Consider the following 21,892-nt stretch of genomic DNA (forward strand, 5'->3'; position numbering starts at 1 on the left):
TGCAATGCAATGTTTGACAGACATAGGTGAAAGCAAGGCCAGGCAAGGCGCAGAAAATGTTGCAATTGGCCAGGAGAAATCAAACAAAATGCTACACTTGGCCTGAGAAAAGTGCTTCTTTGACCCTGAAATCAATTCCCATAAAGGGTTAAAAGACAACTCGCGCTGATTTCAATTCAATCTGTTTTTAGAAACTGGATCAGAGAAGGAGTGCACTGGTCCCGGAGATACTGCAATAACGGGTCAATGCGTGGAGTGGACAGAGCAAGCTCTTCTTCCATCTCCCTGTTCCAAAAATCCATTTAATATATGGTCCCCAAATAGGGGACGTATCAGATATTAAACTGATAAGAACAGATACTACACTTGATCTTAGCCAAAAGGCCGAGAAGCGATACCGAAGCCGCTGCGCCCCGTGGGCCGCACCAAGGCCTACCACCAATACCCATTGTGGAGACAGAGCAAAAGATTGCCGCAGGGAGGACATTTTCAGAAACTCTGGAGGGAGGCCTTCTCAATGACAGTTCTGCTGTCAATGACAGTTCTGCTGTGTATGTGTGTCTGTGTGTGAGAGACGGAGAGTGTGTGTGTCTGTCTGTCTGTCTGTCTGTGTGTGAGTGTTTGTTCAAGCTGTGCACGACGCGTTTTGAATCTGCATAACTCCGCCTACTTTGACCACACCCTCCAGCCAGCCCCATTGTGACAGCACATGAATGTTCCGTGCTAAGATTCTATCTACTGCAGGCAGCGCACCTGGTTGGTGAAAAGCATTAGAATGCTCACACACACACAGGTGTAGATGGACAAGACAAGCCTATTCAAGATCAGCACAGGCACCATTTTTACTTACTTTTTTTCTTTTAAAAATGCATATAATACAACGCATTGAAAAACCGGTGGTCCACAAGAGGGAGACAATGTTTCAAAAAAGAATTCCTGCGGTCAGAAATGCAGTATGTATGGCAGAACTACTCATTGAATGCTTCAATTTAAATAGCAAGTGCTGACAGACAGCAGGGGCCTAGTTTGGTAGCCGACACAGTATATTTGCAACACTGTAAGAAAGGCCTAAATCTTAACACACCTGTTGCAGCAACCAGTAAAGACAAATTGATTGATTGATTGATTGATTGATTGATTGCATATTGAATGCAATGCAATGTTTGACAGACATAGGTGAAAGCAAGGCCAGGCAAGGCGCAGAAAATGTTGCAATTGGCCAGGAGAAATCAAACAAAATGCTACACTTGGCCTGAGAAAAGTGCTTCTTTGACCCTGAAATCAATTCCCATAAAGGGTTAAAAGACAACTCGCGCTGATTTCAATTCAATCTGTTTTTAGAAACTGGATCAGAGAAGGAGTGCACTGGTCCCGGAGATACTGCAATAACGGGTCAATGCGTGGAGTGGACAGAGCAAGCTCTTCTTCCATCTCCCTGTTCCAAAAATCCATTTAATATATGGTCCCCAAATAGGGGACGTATCAGATATTAAACTGATAAGAACAGATTTTTTTTTTTTTTTTTTTTTTTTTTTTTTTTTTTTAATTTTAACTGATAAGAACAGATTTTTTTTTTTTTTTTTTTTTTTTTTTTTTTTTTTTTTTTTTTTTTCACACTCAGATTACAAGTACCATCACACATATTTTTATACATATGATGATGGACCAAATCCATCATCGTGTTCAAAAGAAATGTTTTAAATTACTAAAATTCCCTTTTTTTTTTTTCAATAATACACATCATATACATAACACAACTCTAACAAACAAAAAACATTACACTCAAGTATAAAACTTGTATCCTTCATCAAGAGCAATAATCGAAATAGTATTCAAATTTTTCTTAATCATACTTTCTAAGTCCATATTTGCGTATAAATAACTTGGTATATTATATTTCTTAAGAAAAACTTCTCTATCTTTACATAAATCTTTTTTGACACTATCTACCAAATAAATCAAACGTTTTTGTTCGTGTAATTCCCGTAACATTTTGTTATAATAATCAGCTTCTTTTTTTAAGGCCTGTACTTCTTCTAGCTCTTTCTCACCCACTTGTACTCCCCCTCCCTCCATTTGGCTAAACCCTTCCTTATTACTTTCTACCTCTGATTCACAATCCATCATCTTTACAACTTGCTCTTCCTTATCCAACTCTTTACCCTTTTCACCATACAGCTCTTCTTCTGTGTCACCCCATTGTACTTTCTTTCCCCCTTTTCCCTTCTCCTCTGTACCACTCGTACTTACATTTAATCTCACCTCTCGCACCTGTTTTTCTCTCCTTATACCACTCTCTTCTGACTGCCCATTTTTTGGTTCTTCCACAATGTCAGGCTTCTTTTTACTTTCCCCATCTGGGTGTTTCTTTGCCATAGTGTCCTTTGCCTTCTTTCTTTTTGGACAATTCTTAAACACATGCGTTGAATCAAAACACAAATTACATCTCATTCGATTCTTACAGTCTTTTGAGACGTGATCTGACCTCTTACAGAAGCCACAAACATCAACAGGACACGAATCTTTATCATGACCATATCGCCCACAAATCTTACAACAAATAGGTAAACCATTAAAGAAAAAATCTCCATTAATGCTCCCAATCTTGAATCTTGCTGGGGGATAAAACAACTCCCCCTGACTATCCATTTTAAAATTAACCAAAAATCTCCACTTGGATGTCCAAAAGCCAAACTCATTAAAAATCTTACCCTTTGGCACAACTGATTTACAAAAATAAGACAAAAAGGTAATAATATCCTCTTCTTCCACCAAAGGTGAATACATCTTTATAATAACTAATTTCTCCTTTACTGGGAAATGTGGAATCACATTTATCCCTTCCAGTCTTTCATCTTTATCTGCTGTCATCCTTCTTAGATACTCCTCGTATCTGAATTTATCCTGAAAGACAATATCATACACACCCCTCTTGGGGTAGTCCATAACAGCTATAACATCTTCATTCTTTACCTTGAACAGATCCAAAATGACCTCTTTCATCACAAACTGAAAGTCCTTCTCTTCACGATAATCCTCACGAACCACCAAACGTATCGTATTCCGGACCTTGGCAAACTCCGGCACATAGTTCGTCTCTTCTCCCGTAGTCATCTTCCACCTGAAACGTACTCCACGTATTCCGCAAAAAACAACCCTTCAACACCAAAGGTGTCAGGTAAGTGATCGCCTCTCGTTGCCCAGGGACTAAGCCGACTCCCCAATAGCAGCAGGGGGGTGAAGTCACACTGTTAAATGCAACGATCCCCCCAGGCCAAGGAGTCGGGTACCCTGGGCACCTCAGGCCAGACCAAGTGCAGCAACAATCAAGCCACTACACTTGATCTTAGCCAAAAGGCCGAGAAGCGATACCGAAGCCGCTGCGCCCCGTGGGCCGCACCAAGGCCTACCACCAATACCCATTGTGGAGACAGAGCAAAAGATTGCCGCAGGGAGGACATTTTCAGAAACTCTGGAGGGAGGCCTTCTCAATGACAGTTCTGCTGTCAATGACAGTTCTGCTGTGTATGTGTGTCTGTGTGTGAGAGACGGAGAGTGTGTGTGTCTGTCTGTCTGTCTGTCTGTGTGTGAGTGTTTGTTCAAGCTGTGCACGACGCGTTTTGAATCTGCATAACTCCGCCTACTTTGACCACACCCTCCAGCCAGCCCCATTGTGACAGCACATGAATGTTCCGTGCTAAGATTCTATCTACTGCAGGCAGCGCACCTGGTTGGTGAAAAGCATTAGAATGCTCACACACACACAGGTGTAGATGGACAAGACAAGCCTATTCAAGATCAGCACAGGCACCATTTTTACTTACTTTTTTTCTTTTAAAAATGCATATAATACAACGCATTGAAAAACCGGTGGTCCACAAGAGGGAGACAATGTTTCAAAAAAGAATTCCTGCGGTCAGAAATGCAGTATGTATGGCAGAACTACTCATTGAATGCTTCAATTTAAATAGCAAGTGCTGACAGACAGCAGGGGCCTAGTTTGGTAGCCGACACAGTATATTTGCAACACTGTAAGAAAGGCCTAAATCTTAACACACCTGTTGCAGCAACCAGTAAAGACAAATTGATTGATTGATTGATTGATTGATTGATTGATTGCATATTGAATGCAATGCAATGTTTGACAGACATAGGTGAAAGCAAGGCCAGGCAAGGCGCAGAAAATGTTGCAATTGGCCAGGAGAAATCAAACAAAATGCTACACTTGGCCTGAGAAAAGTGCTTCTTTGACCCTGAAATCAATTCCCATAAAGGGTTAAAAGACAACTCGCGCTGATTTCAATTCAATCTGTTTTTAGAAACTGGATCAGAGAAGGAGTGCACTGGTCCCGGAGATACTGCAATAACGGGTCAATGCGTGGAGTGGACAGAGCAAGCTCTTCTTCCATCTCCCTGTTCCAAAAATCCATTTAATATATGGTCCCCAAATAGGGGACGTATCAGATATTAAACTGATAAGAACAGATACTACACTTGATCTTAGCCAAAAGGCCGAGAAGCGATACCGAAGCCGCTGCGCCCCGTGGGCCGCACCAAGGCCTACCACCAATACCCATTGTGGAGACAGAGCAAAAGATTGCCGCAGGGAGGACATTTTCAGAAACTCTGGAGGGAGGCCTTCTCAATGACAGTTCTGCTGTCAATGACAGTTCTGCTGTGTATGTGTGTCTGTGTGTGAGAGACGGAGAGTGTGTGTGTCTGTCTGTCTGTCTGTCTGTGTGTGAGTGTTTGTTCAAGCTGTGCACGACGCGTTTTGAATCTGCATAACTCCGCCTACTTTGACCACACCCTCCAGCCAGCCCCATTGTGACAGCACATGAATGTTCCGTGCTAAGATTCTATCTACTGCAGGCAGCGCACCTGGTTGGTGAAAAGCATTAGAATGCTCACACACACACAGGTGTAGATGGACAAGACAAGCCTATTCAAGATCAGCACAGGCACCATTTTTACTTACTTTTTTTCTTTTAAAAATGCATATAATACAACGCATTGAAAAACCGGTGGTCCACAAGAGGGAGACAATGTTTCAAAAAAGAATTCCTGCGGTCAGAAATGCAGTATGTATGGCAGAACTACTCATTGAATGCTTCAATTTAAATAGCAAGTGCTGACAGACAGCAGGGGCCTAGTTTGGTAGCCGACACAGTATATTTGCAACACTGTAAGAAAGGCCTAAATCTTAACACACCTGTTGCAGCAACCAGTAAAGACAAATTGATTGATTGATTGATTGCATATTGAATGCAATGCAATGTTTGACAGACATAGGTGAAAGCAAGGCCAGGCAAGGCGCAGAAAATGTTGCAATTGGCCAGGAGAAATCAAACAAAATGCTACACTTGGCCTGAGAAAAGTGCTTCTTTGACCCTGAAATCAATTCCCATAAAGGGTTAAAAGACAACTCGCGCTGATTTCAATTCAATCTGTTTTTAGAAACTGGATCAGAGAAGGAGTGCACTGGTCCCGGAGATACTGCAATAACGGGTCAATGCGTGGAGTGGACAGAGCAAGCTCTTCTTCCATCTCCCTGTTCCAAAAATCCATTTAATATATGGTCCCCAAATAGGGGACGTATCAGATATTAAACTGATAAGAACAGATACTACACTTGATCTTAGCCAAAAGGCCGAGAAGCGATACCGAAGCCGCTGCGCCCCGTGGGCCGCACCAAGGCCTACCACCAATACCCATTGTGGAGACAGAGCAAAAGATTGCCGCAGGGAGGACATTTTCAGAAACTCTGGAGGGAGGCCTTCTCAATGACAGTTCTGCTGTCAATGACAGTTCTGCTGTGTATGTGTGTCTGTGTGTGAGAGACGGAGAGTGTGTGTGTCTGTCTGTCTGTCTGTCTGTGTGTGAGTGTTTGTTCAAGCTGTGCACGACGCGTTTTGAATCTGCATAACTCCGCCTACTTTGACCACACCCTCCAGCCAGCCCCATTGTGACAGCACATGAATGTTCCGTGCTAAGATTCTATCTACTGCAGGCAGCGCACCTGGTTGGTGAAAAGCATTAGAATGCTCACACACACACAGGTGTAGATGGACAAGACAAGCCTATTCAAGATCAGCACAGGCACCATTTTTACTTACTTTTTTTCTTTTAAAAATGCATATAATACAACGCATTGAAAAACCGGTGGTCCACAAGAGGGAGACAATGTTTCAAAAAAGAATTCCTGCGGTCAGAAATGCAGTATGTATGGCAGAACTACTCATTGAATGCTTCAATTTAAATAGCAAGTGCTGACAGACAGCAGGGGCCTAGTTTGGTAGCCGACACAGTATATTTGCAACACTGTAAGAAAGGCCTAAATCTTAACACACCTGTTGCAGCAACCAGTAAAGACAAATTGATTGATTGATTGATTGATTGATTGATTGCATATTGAATGCAATGCAATGTTTGACAGACATAGGTGAAAGCAAGGCCAGGCAAGGCGCAGAAAATGTTGCAATTGGCCAGGAGAAATCAAACAAAATGCTACACTTGGCCTGAGAAAAGTGCTTCTTTGACCCTGAAATCAATTCCCATAAAGGGTTAAAAGACAACTCGCGCTGATTTCAATTCAATCTGTTTTTAGAAACTGGATCAGAGAAGGAGTGCACTGGTCCCGGAGATACTGCAATAACGGGTCAATGCGTGGAGTGGACAGAGCAAGCTCTTCTTCCATCTCCCTGTTCCAAAAATCCATTTAATATATGGTCCCCAAATAGGGGACGTATCAGATATTAAACTGATAAGAACAGATTTTTTTTTTTTTTTTTTTTTTTTTTTTTTTAACCATTCAGGTTAGTTTTATAGCAAACAGTATGATACCACTCAAAAGTTTGCTAAGTAAAACATATCATCATCATGGTTCTATTTATTCAGCAAAAATGTAACAAAAATATACACAGTTAACATCCTGCATAAATTCAGAAAATTAGTTACACAACAAGACCTTACTGATATTTGATAAGGTAATGCCACTTCTTAAACTTCCAAATACCCTCGGCATCTGTACCACCACCGCCTCTGCTGTCCAACTTGTATATTAGGTACAACCTAGAAAGAATTAATCTGACACACTCATTCACAGATAAAGATTTCCTCCTAAACAAACCAAGATTCCTTACATCCCACAAGCTCTCCATCACGCACACCATAATTAACCACAACACCCTATCCTTTACCCGGCTACAAGCACCGATACCAAACATCGCCACACGCCAATCAATGAAATTCACACCAGCCAAACTTTTACACAATCCACCCACACACTTCCATACACTGTAAGCAAAGTCACAATCCCACATAACATGCCTCACAGTCTCACAACCCCCACATCCCACTCTTGGACACACATCGGTTCTAATCAACTCTCTTCTCTTCTGCACATCTCTCACAGGTAAAATATTATGCAAACACATCCATACCACATCCTTCTGCTTATTTGACATCCCGTACGTATCTAACTTTTTCCAAGCATCAGAAACCTCATTCCCTCTCAACCCAACTATATCACACTCAACCTCATTTACGTTGATTCTTTTTGCCACCTTCTTAGTTTCCCTGAACTCATTCATCGGCACACTCAACAAATCATGCTTCCTCACAAACTTCTCAATCACCTCATACCAAATAGGGCACTTAAAAGCCACTGGGACACTCGCGTCTCTCTTCCTCCAACATAAACCATACAGCATCCAACCAGCAGAATATTTCACCATATACGCCCCTTTATTCCCTTTACCCAACAAAACAACAATTGCTTTAATATAATTAAGACCTAAAAAAATCTCAATATTAGGGAAGGCCAATCCACCATGCTGACAAGCCTTATAAAGGCTTTCCCTTTTCAACTTCTCCATCTTACTACTCCACAGAAAAGTAAAAACCAACTTCTCCACTCTTTTAATTTCCCTGAAAGAGGAAGGAAAAACCATCGCCACATAAAGTAAAATGGGGAGAATCACAGCCTTTATAATCAAAACTTTACCACGCAGAGTCAAATCTCTCATACGCCAAAAATTCAATTTTCGCTCGACCCGCATACCACACTCCTCCCAACTCTCCTTCCCTTTTAAGTCATCATTAAATAAAACACCCAGAATCTTAATCGCACCCTCTTCACATTTTACACCATCCATACAAATACTATTATCCCCAAAGCATTTAAAACTGCATTTATTCCAATTCACCCTAAAACCAGACGCACCACAGAAAAAATCCAAAAGCAACTTAACTCTACTTAAAGAAGCAATACTCTCACTCACAACCACCACGTCATCCATATACCCTAACACTTTCACTTGCTTACCCCCACTCCCAGGCACTAACAATCCTCTCATCACTTTCTCACGTCTTATCAAACATAACAATGGTTCAATTACACATATAAACAATATAGGGGACATTGGGCATCCCTGCCTAACACCTGACATGATCTTCACTTTCTCACACAACCAACCATTAACTAGAAACTCACTAGACACACAATCATACAACGACCTTACGCTATTCACAAATTCCCTAGGAAATCCCATCTTATCTAAAACTTTAAACAAAAACACGTGTGAAACCCTATCAAAGGCCTTCTCAAAATCAATAGCTAAAACCATACATTTCTGCTTCCTGTCCCTACAATCCCCAATCATATCCCTCAATAATAACAAGTTATCACTCATACTTCTCCCAGGCACAGCACATACTTGATCATCATCTACTACACTTCCAACCACAACACGCATACGGTTTGCCAATAACTTACTGTAGATTTTATAATCTGAGTTAAGCAAAGTTATGGGCCTCCAATTCTCTAAACGCTTCTTATCACCTTTTTTATACACAAGAACAACCACACCTTCTTTCATTGAGTCACACAATCTACCATGCTCCCACATATACTTACATACTTCAGTCAAATCTGCTCCCAAAATCTCCCATGCTTTCACATATAATTCTACCGGTATTCCATCCTTCCCAGGAGTTTTGTTCTTTTTTGCACTCCATACCACATTCTTTACCTCATCCATAATCACTTCTTCACATAAAATGTCACGCTCCTCAAAATCGAGTTTCTTCTCCACATTACTTAGCACTTCAAGAACAAGCCCGGAGTCAATCCATTTCTCATCATACAACTTACTGTAAAACTTTTTCACTTCTTTCAGTACATCCTCTCCTGTAGAAGTAGATCCACTCTCATCCACAATCACAGACATATCAGTCTTCCTACCACTCATCTTTTTGAAAAAGAACCTTGTACACTTTTCATTTTCCTCAAAATGCTCAACTTTGGTACGGAAAATAATTTCTTTCCCTTTCTCATCAATCACACGTTTTAACTCATTCTTAGCATCCGTAAGCTGATCAGATAAATCCACACCACTTGCAACACACTTTCTCAGCCAATCAATTCGCCTGTTGAGGTCATTAAACCTTTTTCTATATCTGGCAGCTTTTCTATAGCCCCATTTTTTGAAAAAAAATTTAAAACGTACTTTCACCCACTCCCACCAATCAAGCACACATTCAAAGTCCTTCTTACGCATACACCATCTCCTATACTTTATTTTAAATTCACTCATTACTTCCGCATCCTCTAGCAAACTCACATTCAACTTCCATAACCCACCCCCATATGCTAGGTCACCATTTGCACTAAACACACCCCTTAAACATTCGTGATCCGAAAAAGGAACCTTATGTTGCGAAAAATCTGAACACACCATATTTTTAGAAAATAACATCAAATCAATTCTAGATTCGATCTCACCACGGTCAGCATGATACGTCGGCGGTGGTGGCATGCCAAACTTAATAATTGCTGCGTCTAGAAAAGAAAAGTCAGAAATTAAATGGGACAATTTCTTTCCCGTAATATCACAATTACCTTCTGTGACACAATTAACATCACCAACAAAAATAGAGGGAAATTTTCCTGGAAGAAAAAAACATAATTTTTCAAGTAGAGCAAGCCGCTCCTCCTTTCCTGTAGGGCAATATAAATTAATAATTCTTACCCGCCACCCCCTGTAACTCAAAAACACAATTAAACAACGTCCCACCTCCACCACCGTATAACTATCTATTACAATTTCTTTATTACCCACTAATATTCCCACCCCATCATTTTTATTAATGCTAGACCCCGACCAGACATGCTGTCCATAAGGCCAGTCATTATCATTAGGAGCATCCACAATACCACACTCTTGAAGGCAATATACATCAGCTCCTAAATGTTTCAAGTAGTCCAAAACAGTTGCTCTCCTGTTCTTGGATCTGATTTGCCTTACATTAAGGGACACAATGTCCCAACCAGATTGGCAAGGCATAACAGAAAACCCTAACCTTCAGTCAACACCTCTAACTCAACCATTATCATCCAGATGAGTGAGCACCCCGAAGGAGTTGGCATCCTCCGGGATTCCAAGGTAAGGGGCGTCCGGAGAAAACACAGGATGAGGATACACCCGATCACTTACAGGACTGAGCTCCCCCTCATTAATGGATGAAACCTCTCTTCTAGGTTTTTTACAGGAAACCCCTGAAGCATCATCATCCTCAGAGGACCTAATGGAAGAAAAGTCACCTTGTCCACGAGCCTCGGCTACCTCAATGACAGTATCACTCCAGGAAAATGCAGGGGACTTAGATAGGGCCACATCCATCTCTCCCTCACCACAGACTTCAGACTGATGAGGGAGGTCCACATCCACTTCCGAAACTTCCATACCTGGCAAAGCAGGGCCCGGAGATTCCACCAGGGCCTGGACATCCTCCTGGTAGTCCTCGATCTCAGGTAGCTCTGTCACCTCACCGAGTTCTGTGGCTTCTACCTGTGAAACAACATCAGCAACCGGGACAGCAGGCCTACTTTGGGCCACTTCAGAGAAGGACCTAGGCCTGACTTTGGCCTTACAATCCCGAAGAACATGACCCTCCTCCCCACATACATCACATATCACCTGGTTGGAACAATCCTTCGCCATATGTCCGGCTCTGTTGCACTTTCTGCAGGTCGGCAGTTCCCCGCAGCACTCCTGGACATGACCAAACCTGTTGCATCTCCTGCAGTATAATGGTGCCTCAGGGAAAAACAAAAAGCCAGAGTCTCTCCCAATTGTAAAGTTTAAGGGGGGATAATGAATGCCTCCCGGACCACTAGGGTCGACCCCAAACCTCACAAAGAACTTATATTTCCCAGTCCAGAGACCTTCTTCATTTAGAACTTTATGGGAAAATTGCACATAAATGCAGTGTCTTCTCAGGAATGCAACGATACTATCCAAAGGGGTGAAAGGATTATGCATAAAGACCACCAAGGGAATATCCCCTTTAGAATACAGCACCGTGAACGTAAGTCCGTCCAGCTGAGGGTGATCCGAAAGAACTTTCAAAGCTTTGAAGAGGTTCTGACAAGCAGACATGGAGGAAAGAACAAGCACATACCTCCGCAATTTCCGAAATTCCTGTAGGCAGATGATCTCAGACTTCGGGATCCTCAAGATTTCGTAGAAGATGGCGTTAACCAAGTAGGAAAGCGAAAAATGGTCCTTCTTCTCCTCAGAGACTTCGATGCGGAAACCATTCTTGACCCGGGCATCCCCGGTCCCAGCAAAGAGAAGCTTGACTCCCATCGTCAACGGCTTCAGGGATCGCCTTCCCGTTTCCTCCTCACTCTCCCCCTATAGCAGCATCCGGCTTAAGCCACCAAAGTGGCGATGCCGGAAGGCCGAGGGAAAGCACTCAAGGAACCTCCTGGACAGACACTTGATCTGAGCCAAAAGGCCGAGAAGCGATACCGAAGCCGCTGCGCCCCGTGGGCCGCACCAAGGCCTACCACCAATACCCATTGTGGAGACAGAGCAAAAGATTGCCGCAGGGAGGACATTTTCAGAAACTCTGGAGGGAGGCCTTCTCAATGACAGTTCTGCTGTCAATGACAGTTCTGCTGTGTATGTGTGTCTGTGTGTGAGAGACGGAGAGTGTGTGTGTCTGTCTGTCTGTCTGTCTGTGTGTGAGTGTTTGTTCAAGCTGTGCACGACGCGTTTTGAATCTGCATAACTCCGCCTACTTTGACCACACCCTCCAGCCAGCCCCATTGTGACAGCACATGAATGTTCCGTGCTAAGATTCTATCTACTGCAGGCAGCGCACCTGGTTGGTGAAAAGCATTAGAATGCTCACACACACACAGGTGTAGATGGACAAGACAAGCCTATTCAAGATCAGCACAGGCACCATTTTTACTTACTTTTTTTCTTTTAAAAATGCATATAATACAACGCATTGAAAAACCGGTGGTCCACAAGAGGGAGACAATGTTTCAAAAAAGAATTCCTGCGGTCAGAAATGCAGTATGTATGGCAGAACTACTCATTGAATGCTTCAATTTAAATAGCAAGTGCTGACAGACAGCAGGGGCCTAGTTTGGTAGCCGACACAGTATATTTGCAACACTGTAAGAAAGGCCTAAATCTTAACACACCTGTTGCAGCAACCAGTAAAGACAAATTGATTGATTGATTGATTGATTGATTGATTGATTGCATATTGAATGCAATGCAATGTTTGACAGACATAGGTGAAAGCAAGGCCAGGCAAGGCGCAGAAAATGTTGCAATTGGCCAGGAGAAATCAAACAAAATGCTACACTTGGCCTGAGAAAAGTGCTTCTTTGACCCTGAAATCAATTCCCATAAAGGGTTAAAAGACAACTCGCGCTGATTTCAATTCAATCTGTTTTTAGAAACTGGATCAGAGAAGGAGTGCACTGGTCCCGGAGATACTGCAATAACGGGTCAATGCGTGGAGTGGACAGAGCAAGCTCTTCTTCCATCTCCCTGTTCCAAAAATCCATTTAATATATGGTCCCCAAATAGGGGACGTATCAGATATTAAACTGATAAGAACAGATACTACACTTGATCTTAGCCAAAAGGCCGAGAAGCGATACCGAAGCCGCTGCGCCCCGTGGGCCGCACCAAGGCCTACCACCAATACCCATTGTGGAGACAGAGCAAAAGATTGCCGCAGGGAGGACATTTTCAGAAACTCTGGAGGGAGGCCTTCTCAATGACAGTTCTGCTGTCAATGACAGTTCTGCTGTGTATGTGTGTCTGTGTGTGAGAGACGGAGAGTGTGTGTGTCTGTCTGTCTGTCTGTCTGTGTGTGAGTGTTTGTTCAAGCTGTGCACGACGCGTTTTGAATCTGCATAACTCCGCCTACTTTGACCACACCCTCCAGCCAGCCCCATTGTGACAGCACATGAATGTTCCGTGCTAAGATTCTATCTACTGCAGGCAGCGCACCTGGTTGGTGAAAAGCATTAGAATGCTCACACACACACAGGTGTAGATGGACAAGACAAGCCTATTCAAGATCAGCACAGGCACCATTTTTACTTACTTTTTTTCTTTTAAAAATGCATATAATACAACGCATTGAAAAACCGGTGGTCCACAAGAGGGAGACAATGTTTCAAAAAAGAATTCCTGCGGTCAGAAATGCAGTATGTATGGCAGAACTACTCATTGAATGCTTCAATTTAAATAGCAAGTGCTGACAGACAGCAGGGGCCTAGTTTGGTAGCCGACACAGTATATTTGCAACACTGTAAGAAAGGCCTAAATCTTAACACACCTGTTGCAGCAACCAGTAAAGACAAATTGATTGATTGATTGATTGATTGATTGATTGATTGCATATTGAATGCAATGCAATGTTTGACAGACATAGGTGAAAGCAAGGCCAGGCAAGGCGCAGAAAATGTTGCAATTGGCCAGGAGAAATCAAACAAAATGCTACACTTGGCCTGAGAAAAGTGCTTCTTTGACCCTGAAATCAATTCCCATAAAGGGTTAAAAGACAACTCGCGCTGATTTCAATTCAATCTGTTTTTAGAAACTGGATCAGAGAAGGAGTGCACTGGTCCCGGAGATACTGCAATAACGGGTCAATGCGTGGAGTGGACAGAGCAAGCTCTTCTTCCATCTCCCTGTTCCAAAAATCCATTTAATATATGGTCCCCAAATAGGGGACGTATCAGATATTAAACTGATAAGAACAGATACTACACTTGATCTTAGCCAAAAGGCCGAGAAGCGATACCGAAGCCGCTGCGCCCCGTGGGCCGCACCAAGGCCTACCACCAATACCCATTGTGGAGACAGAGCAAAAGATTGCCGCAGGGAGGACATTTTCAGAAACTCTGGAGGGAGGCCTTCTCAATGACAGTTCTGCTGTCAATGACAGTTCTGCTGTGTATGTGTGTCTGTGTGTGAGAGACGGAGAGTGTGTGTGTCTGTCTGTCTGTCTGTCTGTGTGTGAGTGTTTGTTCAAGCTGTGCACGACGCGTTTTGAATCTGCATAACTCCGCCTACTTTGACCACACCCTCCAGCCAGCCCCATTGTGACAGCACATGAATGTTCCGTGCTAAGATTCTATCTACTGCAGGCAGCGCACCTGGTTGGTGAAAAGCATTAGAATGCTCACACACACACAGGTGTAGATGGACAAGACAAGCCTATTCAAGATCAGCACAGGCACCATTTTTACTTACTTTTTTTCTTTTAAAAATGCATATAATACAACGCATTGAAAAACCGGTGGTCCACAAGAGGGAGACAATGTTTCAAAAAAGAATTCCTGCGGTCAGAAATGCAGTATGTATGGCAGAACTACTCATTGAATGCTTCAATTTAAATAGCAAGTGCTGACAGACAGCAGGGGCCTAGTTTGGTAGCCGACACAGTATATTTGCAACACTGTAAGAAAGGCCTAAATCTTAACACACCTGTTGCAGCAACCAGTAAAGACAAATTGATTGATTGATTGATTGATTGATTGATTGATTGCATATTGAATGCAATGCAATGTTTGACAGACATAGGTGAAAGCAAGGCCAGGCAAGGCGCAGAAAATGTTGCAATTGGCCAGGAGAAATCAAACAAAATGCTACACTTGGCCTGAGAAAAGTGCTTCTTTGACCCTGAAATCAATTCCCATAAAGGGTTAAAAGACAACTCGCGCTGATTTCAATTCAATCTGTTTTTAGAAACTGGATCAGAGAAGGAGTGCACTGGTCCCGGAGATACTGCAATAACGGGTCAATGCGTGGAGTGGACAGAGCAAGCTCTTCTTCCATCTCCCTGTTCCAAAAATCCATTTAATATATGGTCCCCAAATAGGGGACGTATCAGATATTAAACTGATAAGAACAGATGAGGTTTCATCAGTGCCATAACTCAAAAATAAAATTCATCGTATTAAACGATATTAAACATGAGTTCGACTCATCATCTTGAAACCATTTCTTATTAAAATAAATATATCTACAAAAACAAATTACAAACAATAAGAACATAAAACAAAACAACTATAGTTTCTCAAGAAAACACATTACCACCAAACTTCATTACAAAAATTAACTACATTTTCCTTTTCTCCTTTTTCTTCGTCTTTTTCCAAGCATTCTCTTTTAACTCTAAATCAGCTCTAGTGTCTTTAAATATAAAGTCTTCCAAGCTTTCAAAATCAGAAAACATCAAATTTCTCACTACCTCTTCCTTCTCTAAGCTCACATTTTCCACACTTTGTTCCATCTTCATTTTTTCCTCTTTCTTCCTTTCTAAGTCCGCCTTCTTAACCTTTTTAGGGTCCTTCAAATCCATTACCATTTTTACCTCCTTTTCTTCCAACTTTTTCCTCACATTTTCTACACTATCATCTCCCACCATTTCCTTCACAGACATTTCCATTTTTCCTCCATCAAATATATTTTCCTCCAACTTTTCCTTAAATTCCTCTACATACAAAAAACCAACCTTTCCATTCACCATTATTTTTCCCGTCTTTATCTCTTCATTTTCACTCTTCCACCATAGAAATCTTCTCTTACCGTTCCAAACTCCAATTCTATTAATATAGTCCTTGTGAAAACTCACCATCCTGAAGCCACTTTTCAAAAAATCCAATACCTCTCTCATTTCCACATAAGGATCATCCATCTGAACAATCAATTTCTTTGGTTCTCCCAAAAATAACGCCTTCACACTGAAACTATCCGAAAATTCTTCTCTCCAATTATCCAGAAAACAAAAACACTTATCTTCAGACTTTAAAGTAATATCAAAGATTCTTTTCACCTTAATTTCCTGCATGCACAAAATATCCATTCTTCCAACCGATCCATACTTCTCCAATAAGTCCAAAATCTTCTGCTCGTCCAAAAGACCATCCAACGATAACTTCTTAACGAAAAATCTCAAACAATTCTTCTTCTTGAAAAGGCCCATCTTAAAAGTCCTTATGACTGCCCCCCACAGCTATGTGTGGTGACAGGGGTGATCGCCTCTCGTTGCCCAGGGACTAATCCGACTCCCCAATAGCAGCAGGGGGGTGAAGCCACACTGTTAAATGCAGCGATCCCCCCAGGCCAAGGAGCCGGGTACCCTGGGCACCTTAGACCAGACCAAGTGCAGCAACCATAAGCCACTACACTTGATCTTAGCCAAAAGGCCGAGAAGCGATACCGAAGCCGCTGCGCCCCGTGGGCCGCACCAAGGCCTACCACCAATACCCATTGTGGAGACAGAGCAAAAGATTGCCGCAGGGAGGACATTTTCAGAAACTCTGGAGGGAGGCCTTCTCAATGACAGTTCTGCTGTCAATGACAGTTCTGCTGTGTATGTGTGTCTGTGTGTGAGAGACGGAGAGTGTGTGTGTCTGTCTGTCTGTCTGTCTGTGTGTGAGTGTTTGTTCAAGCTGTGCACGACGCGTTTTGAATCTGCATAACTCCGCCTACTTTGACCACACCCTCCAGCCAGCCCCATTGTGACAGCACATGAATGTTCCGTGCTAAGATTCTATCTACTGCAGGCAGCGCACCTGGTTGGTGAAAAGCATTAGAATGCTCACACACACACAGGTGTAGATGGACAAGACAAGCCTATTCAAGATCAGCACAGGCACCATTTTTACTTACTTTTTTTCTTTTAAAAATGCATATAATACAACGCATTGAAAAACCGGTGGTCCACAAGAGGGAGACAATGTTTCAAAAAAGAATTCCTGCGGTCAGAAATGCAGTATGTATGGCAGAACTACTCATTGAATGCTTCAATTTAAATAGCAAGTGCTGACAGACAGCAGGGGCCTAGTTTGGTAGCCGACACAGTATATTTGCAACACTGTAAGAAAGGCCTAAATCTTAACACACCTGTTGCAGCAACCAGTAAAGACAAATTGATTGATTGATTGATTGATTGATTGATTGATTGCATATTGAATGCAATGCAATGTTTGACAGACATAGGTGAAAGCAAGGCCAGGCAAGGCGCAGAAAATGTTGCAATTGGCCAGGAGAAATCAAACAAAATGCTACACTTGGCCTGAGAAAAGTGCTTCTTTGACCCTGAAATCAATTCCCATAAAGGGTTAAAAGACAACTCGCGCTGATTTCAATTCAATCTGTTTTTAGAAACTGGATCAGAGAAGGAGTGCACTGGTCCCGGAGATACTGCAATAACGGGTCAATGCGTGGAGTGGACAGAGCAAGCTCTTCTTCCATCTCCCTGTTCCAAAAATCCATTTAATATATGGTCCCCAAATAGGGGACGTATCAGATATTAAACTGATAAGAACAGATACTACACTTGATCTTAGCCAAAAGGCCGAGAAGCGATACCGAAGCCGCTGCGCCCCGTGGGCCGCACCAAGGCCTACCACCAATACCCATTGTGGAGACAGAGCAAAAGATTGCCGCAGGGAGGACATTTTCAGAAACTCTGGAGGGAGGCCTTCTCAATGACAGTTCTGCTGTCAATGACAGTTCTGCTGTGTATGTGTGTCTGTGTGTGAGAGACGGAGAGTGTGTGTGTCTGTCTGTCTGTCTGTCTGTGTGTGAGTGTTTGTTCAAGCTGTGCACGACGCGTTTTGAATCTGCATAACTCCGCCTACTTTGACCACACCCTCCAGCCAGCCCCATTGTGACAGCACATGAATGTTCCGTGCTAAGATTCTATCTACTGCAGGCAGCGCACCTGGTTGGTGAAAAGCATTAGAATGCTCACACACACACAGGTGTAGATGGACAAGACAAGCCTATTCAAGATCAGCACAGGCACCATTTTTACTTACTTTTTTTCTTTTAAAAATGCATATAATACAACGCATTGAAAAACCGGTGGTCCACAAGAGGGAGACAATGTTTCAAAAAAGAATTCCTGCGGTCAGAAATGCAGTATGTATGGCAGAACTACTCATTGAATGCTTCAATTTAAATAGCAAGTGCTGACAGACAGCAGGGGCCTAGTTTGGTAGCCGACACAGTATATTTGCAACACTGTAAGAAAGGCCTAAATCTTAACACACCTGTTGCAGCAACCAGTAAAGACAAATTGATTGATTGATTGATTGATTGATTGATTGATTGCATATTGAATGCAATGCAATGTTTGACAGACATAGGTGAAAGCAAGGCCAGGCAAGGCGCAGAAAATGTTGCAATTGGCCAGGAGAAATCAAACAAAATGCTACACTTGGCCTGAGAAAAGTGCTTCTTTGACCCTGAAATCAATTCCCATAAAGGGTTAAAAGACAACTCGCGCTGATTTCAATTCAATCTGTTTTTAGAAACTGGATCAGAGAAGGAGTGCACTGGTCCCGGAGATACTGCAATAACGGGTCAATGCGTGGAGTGGACAGAGCAAGCTCTTCTTCCATCTCCCTGTTCCAAAAATCCATTTAATATATGGTCCCCAAATAGGGGACGTATCAGATATTAAACTGATAAGAACAGATACTACACTTGATCTTAGCCAAAAGGCCGAGAAGCGATACCGAAGCCGCTGCGCCCCGTGGGCCGCACCAAGGCCTACCACCAATACCCATTGTGGAGACAGAGCAAAAGATTGCCGCAGGGAGGACATTTTCAGAAACTCTGGAGGGAGGCCTTCTCAATGACAGTTCTGCTGTCAATGACAGTTCTGCTGTGTATGTGTGTCTGTGTGTGAGAGACGGAGAGTGTGTGTGTCTGTCTGTCTGTCTGTCTGTGTGTGAGTGTTTGTTCAAGCTGTGCACGACGCGTTTTGAATCTGCATAACTCCGCCTACTTTGACCACACCCTCCAGCCAGCCCCATTGTGACAGCACATGAATGTTCCGTGCTAAGATTCTATCTACTGCAGGCAGCGCACCTGGTTGGTGAAAAGCATTAGAATGCTCACACACACACAGGTGTAGATGGACAAGACAAGCCTATTCAAGATCAGCACAGGCACCATTTTTACTTACTTTTTTTCTTTTAAAAATGCATATAATACAACGCATTGAAAAACCGGTGGTCCACAAGAGGGAGACAATGTTTCAAAAAAGAATTCCTGCGGTCAGAAATGCAGTATGTATGGCAGAACTACTCATTGAATGCTTCAATTTAAATAGCAAGTGCTGACAGACAGCAGGGGCCTAGTTTGGTAGCCGACACAGTATATTTGCAACACTGTAAGAAAGGCCTAAATCTTAACACACCTGTTGCAGCAACCAGTAAAGACAAATTGATTGATTGATTGATTGATTGATTGATTGATTGCATATTGAATGCAATGCAATGTTTGACAGACATAGGTGAAAGCAAGGCCAGGCAAGGCGCAGAAAATGTTGCAATTGGCCAGGAGAAATCAAACAAAATGCTACACTTGGCCTGAGAAAAGTGCTTCTTTGACCCTGAAATCAATTCCCATAAAGGGTTAAAAGACAACTCGCGCTGATTTCAATTCAATCTGTTTTTAGAAACTGGATCAGAGAAGGAGTGCACTGGTCCCGGAGATACTGCAATAACGGGTCAATGCGTGGAGTGGACAGAGCAAGCTCTTCTTCCATCTCCCTGTTCCAAAAATCCATTTAATATATGGTCCCCAAATAGGGGACGTATCAGATATTAAACTGATAAGAACAGATACTACACTTGATCTTAGCCAAAAGGCCGAGAAGCGATACCGAAGCCGCTGCGCCCCGTGGGCCGCACCAAGGCCTACCACCAATACCCATTGTGGAGACAGAGCAAAAGATTGCCGCAGGGAGGACATTTTCAGAAACTCTGGAGGGAGGCCTTCTCAATGACAGTTCTGCTGTCAATGACAGTTCTGCTGTGTATGTGTGTCTGTGTGTGAGAGACGGAGAGTGTGTGTGTCTGTCTGTCTGTCTGTCTGTGTGTGAGTGTTTGTTCAAGCTGTGCACGACGCGTTTTGAATCTGCATAACTCCGCCTACTTTGACCACACCCTCCAGCCAGCCCCATTGTGACAGCACATGAATGTTCCGTGCTAAGATTCTATCTACTGCAGGCAGCGCACCTGGTTGGTGAAAAGCATTAGAATGCTCACACACACACAGGTGTAGATGGACAAGACAAGCCTATTCAAGATCAGCACAGGCACCATTTTTACTTACTTTTTTTCTTTTAAAAATGCATATAATACAACGCATTGAAAAACCGGTGGTCCACAAGAGGGAGACAATGTTTCAAAAAAGAATTCCTGCGGTCAGAAATGCAGTATGTATGGCAGAACTACTCATTGAATGCTTCAATTTAAATAGCAAGTGCTGACAGACAGCAGGGGCCTAGTTTGGTAGCCGACACAGTATATTTGCAACACTGTAAGAAAGGCCTAAATCTTAACACACCTGTTGCAGCAACCAGTAAAGACAAATTGATTGATTGATTGATTGATTGATTGATTGATTGCATATTGAATGCAATGCAATGTTTGACAGACATAGGTGAAAGCAAGGCCAGGCAAGGCGCAGAAAATGTTGCAATTGGCCAGGAGAAATCAAACAAAATGCTACACTTGGCCTGAGAAAAGTGCTTCTTTGACCCTGAAATCAATTCCCATAAAGGGTTAAAAGACAACTCGCGCTGATTTCAATTCAATCTGTTTTTAGAAACTGGATCAGAGAAGGAGTGCACTGGTCCCGGAGATACTGCAATAACGGGTCAATGCGTGGAGTGGACAGAGCAAGCTCTTCTTCCATCTCCCTGTTCCAAAAATCCATTTAATATATGGTCCCCAAATAGGGGACGTATCAGATATTAAACTGATAAGAACAGATACTACACTTGATCTTAGCCAAAAGGCCGAGAAGCGATACCGAAGCCGCTGCGCCCCGTGGGCCGCACCAAGGCCTACCACCAATACCCATTGTGGAGACAGAGCAAAAGATTGCCGCAGGGAGGACATTTTCAGAAACTCTGGAGGGAGGCCTTCTCAATGACAGTTCTGCTGTCAATGACAGTTCTGCTGTGTATGTGTGTCTGTGTGTGAGAGACGGAGAGTGTGTGTGTCTGTCTGTCTGTCTGTCTGTGTGTGAGTGTTTGTTCAAGCTGTGCACGACGCGTTTTGAATCTGCATAACTCCGCCTACTTTGACCACACCCTCCAGCCAGCCCCATTGTGACAGCACATGAATGTTCCGTGCTAAGATTCTATCTACTGCAGGCAGCGCACCTGGTTGGTGAAAAGCATTAGAATGCTCACACACACACAGGTGTAGATGGACAAGACAAGCCTATTCAAGATCAGCACAGGCACCATTTTTACTTACTTTTTTTCTTTTAAAAATGCATATAATACAACGCATTGAAAAACCGGTGGTCCACAAGAGGGAGACAATGTTTCAAAAAAGAATTCCTGCGGTCAGAAATGCAGTATGTATGGCAGAACTACTCATTGAATGCTTCAATTTAAATAGCAAGTGCTGACAGACAGCAGGGGCCTAGTTTGGTAGCCGACACAGTATATTTGCAACACTGTAAGAAAGGCCTAAATCTTAACACACCTGTTGCAGCAACCAGTAAAGACAAATTGATTGATTGATTGA

General features: G+C 42.8%; 10 non-coding genes and 3 pseudogenes across 10 annotated transcripts; all 13 read right to left on the reverse strand.

The window, feature by feature from the left end:
* Positions 1-205: 205 nt before the first annotated feature.
* On the reverse strand, positions 206-396 carry LOC143770927 (U2 spliceosomal RNA). Its single transcript, XR_013214830.1, has one exon. It is a non-coding gene; the product is annotated as a U2 spliceosomal RNA (small nuclear RNA).
* Positions 397-1,355: 959 nt separating this feature from the next.
* LOC143770684 (U2 spliceosomal RNA) lies at positions 1,356-1,567 on the reverse strand (annotated as a pseudogene).
* Positions 1,568-4,333: 2,766 nt separating this feature from the next.
* LOC143770928 (U2 spliceosomal RNA) lies at positions 4,334-4,524 on the reverse strand. Its single transcript, XR_013214831.1, has one exon. It is a non-coding gene; the product is annotated as a U2 spliceosomal RNA (small nuclear RNA).
* Positions 4,525-5,471: 947 nt separating this feature from the next.
* Positions 5,472-5,662, reverse strand: LOC143770929 (U2 spliceosomal RNA). Its single transcript, XR_013214832.1, has one exon. It is a non-coding gene; the product is annotated as a U2 spliceosomal RNA (small nuclear RNA).
* A 959-nt stretch (positions 5,663-6,621) lies between these two features.
* Positions 6,622-6,838, reverse strand: LOC143771353 (U2 spliceosomal RNA; annotated as a pseudogene).
* Positions 6,839-12,777: 5,939 nt separating this feature from the next.
* LOC143770930 (U2 spliceosomal RNA) lies at positions 12,778-12,968 on the reverse strand. Its single transcript, XR_013214833.1, has one exon. It is a non-coding gene; the product is annotated as a U2 spliceosomal RNA (small nuclear RNA).
* A 963-nt stretch (positions 12,969-13,931) lies between these two features.
* Positions 13,932-14,122, reverse strand: LOC143770931 (U2 spliceosomal RNA). The gene has a single exon (XR_013214834.1). It is a non-coding gene; the product is annotated as a U2 spliceosomal RNA (small nuclear RNA).
* Positions 14,123-15,085: 963 nt separating this feature from the next.
* LOC143771320 (U2 spliceosomal RNA) lies at positions 15,086-15,274 on the reverse strand. The gene has a single exon (XR_013215080.1). It is a non-coding gene; the product is annotated as a U2 spliceosomal RNA (small nuclear RNA).
* A 1,129-nt stretch (positions 15,275-16,403) lies between these two features.
* Positions 16,404-16,546, reverse strand: LOC143770827 (U2 spliceosomal RNA; annotated as a pseudogene).
* Positions 16,547-17,509: 963 nt separating this feature from the next.
* LOC143770932 (U2 spliceosomal RNA) lies at positions 17,510-17,700 on the reverse strand. The gene has a single exon (XR_013214835.1). It is a non-coding gene; the product is annotated as a U2 spliceosomal RNA (small nuclear RNA).
* A 963-nt stretch (positions 17,701-18,663) lies between these two features.
* LOC143770933 (U2 spliceosomal RNA) lies at positions 18,664-18,854 on the reverse strand. Its single transcript, XR_013214836.1, has one exon. It is a non-coding gene; the product is annotated as a U2 spliceosomal RNA (small nuclear RNA).
* A 963-nt stretch (positions 18,855-19,817) lies between these two features.
* LOC143770934 (U2 spliceosomal RNA) lies at positions 19,818-20,008 on the reverse strand. Its single transcript, XR_013214837.1, has one exon. It is a non-coding gene; the product is annotated as a U2 spliceosomal RNA (small nuclear RNA).
* Positions 20,009-20,971: 963 nt separating this feature from the next.
* Positions 20,972-21,162, reverse strand: LOC143770935 (U2 spliceosomal RNA). Its single transcript, XR_013214838.1, has one exon. It is a non-coding gene; the product is annotated as a U2 spliceosomal RNA (small nuclear RNA).
* Positions 21,163-21,892: the final 730 nt, after the last annotated feature.

The sequence above is a fragment of the Ranitomeya variabilis genome, chromosome 4, assembly GCF_051348905.1.
Source record: "Ranitomeya variabilis isolate aRanVar5 chromosome 4, aRanVar5.hap1, whole genome shotgun sequence".
Taxonomy (NCBI): domain Eukaryota; kingdom Metazoa; phylum Chordata; class Amphibia; order Anura; family Dendrobatidae; genus Ranitomeya; species Ranitomeya variabilis.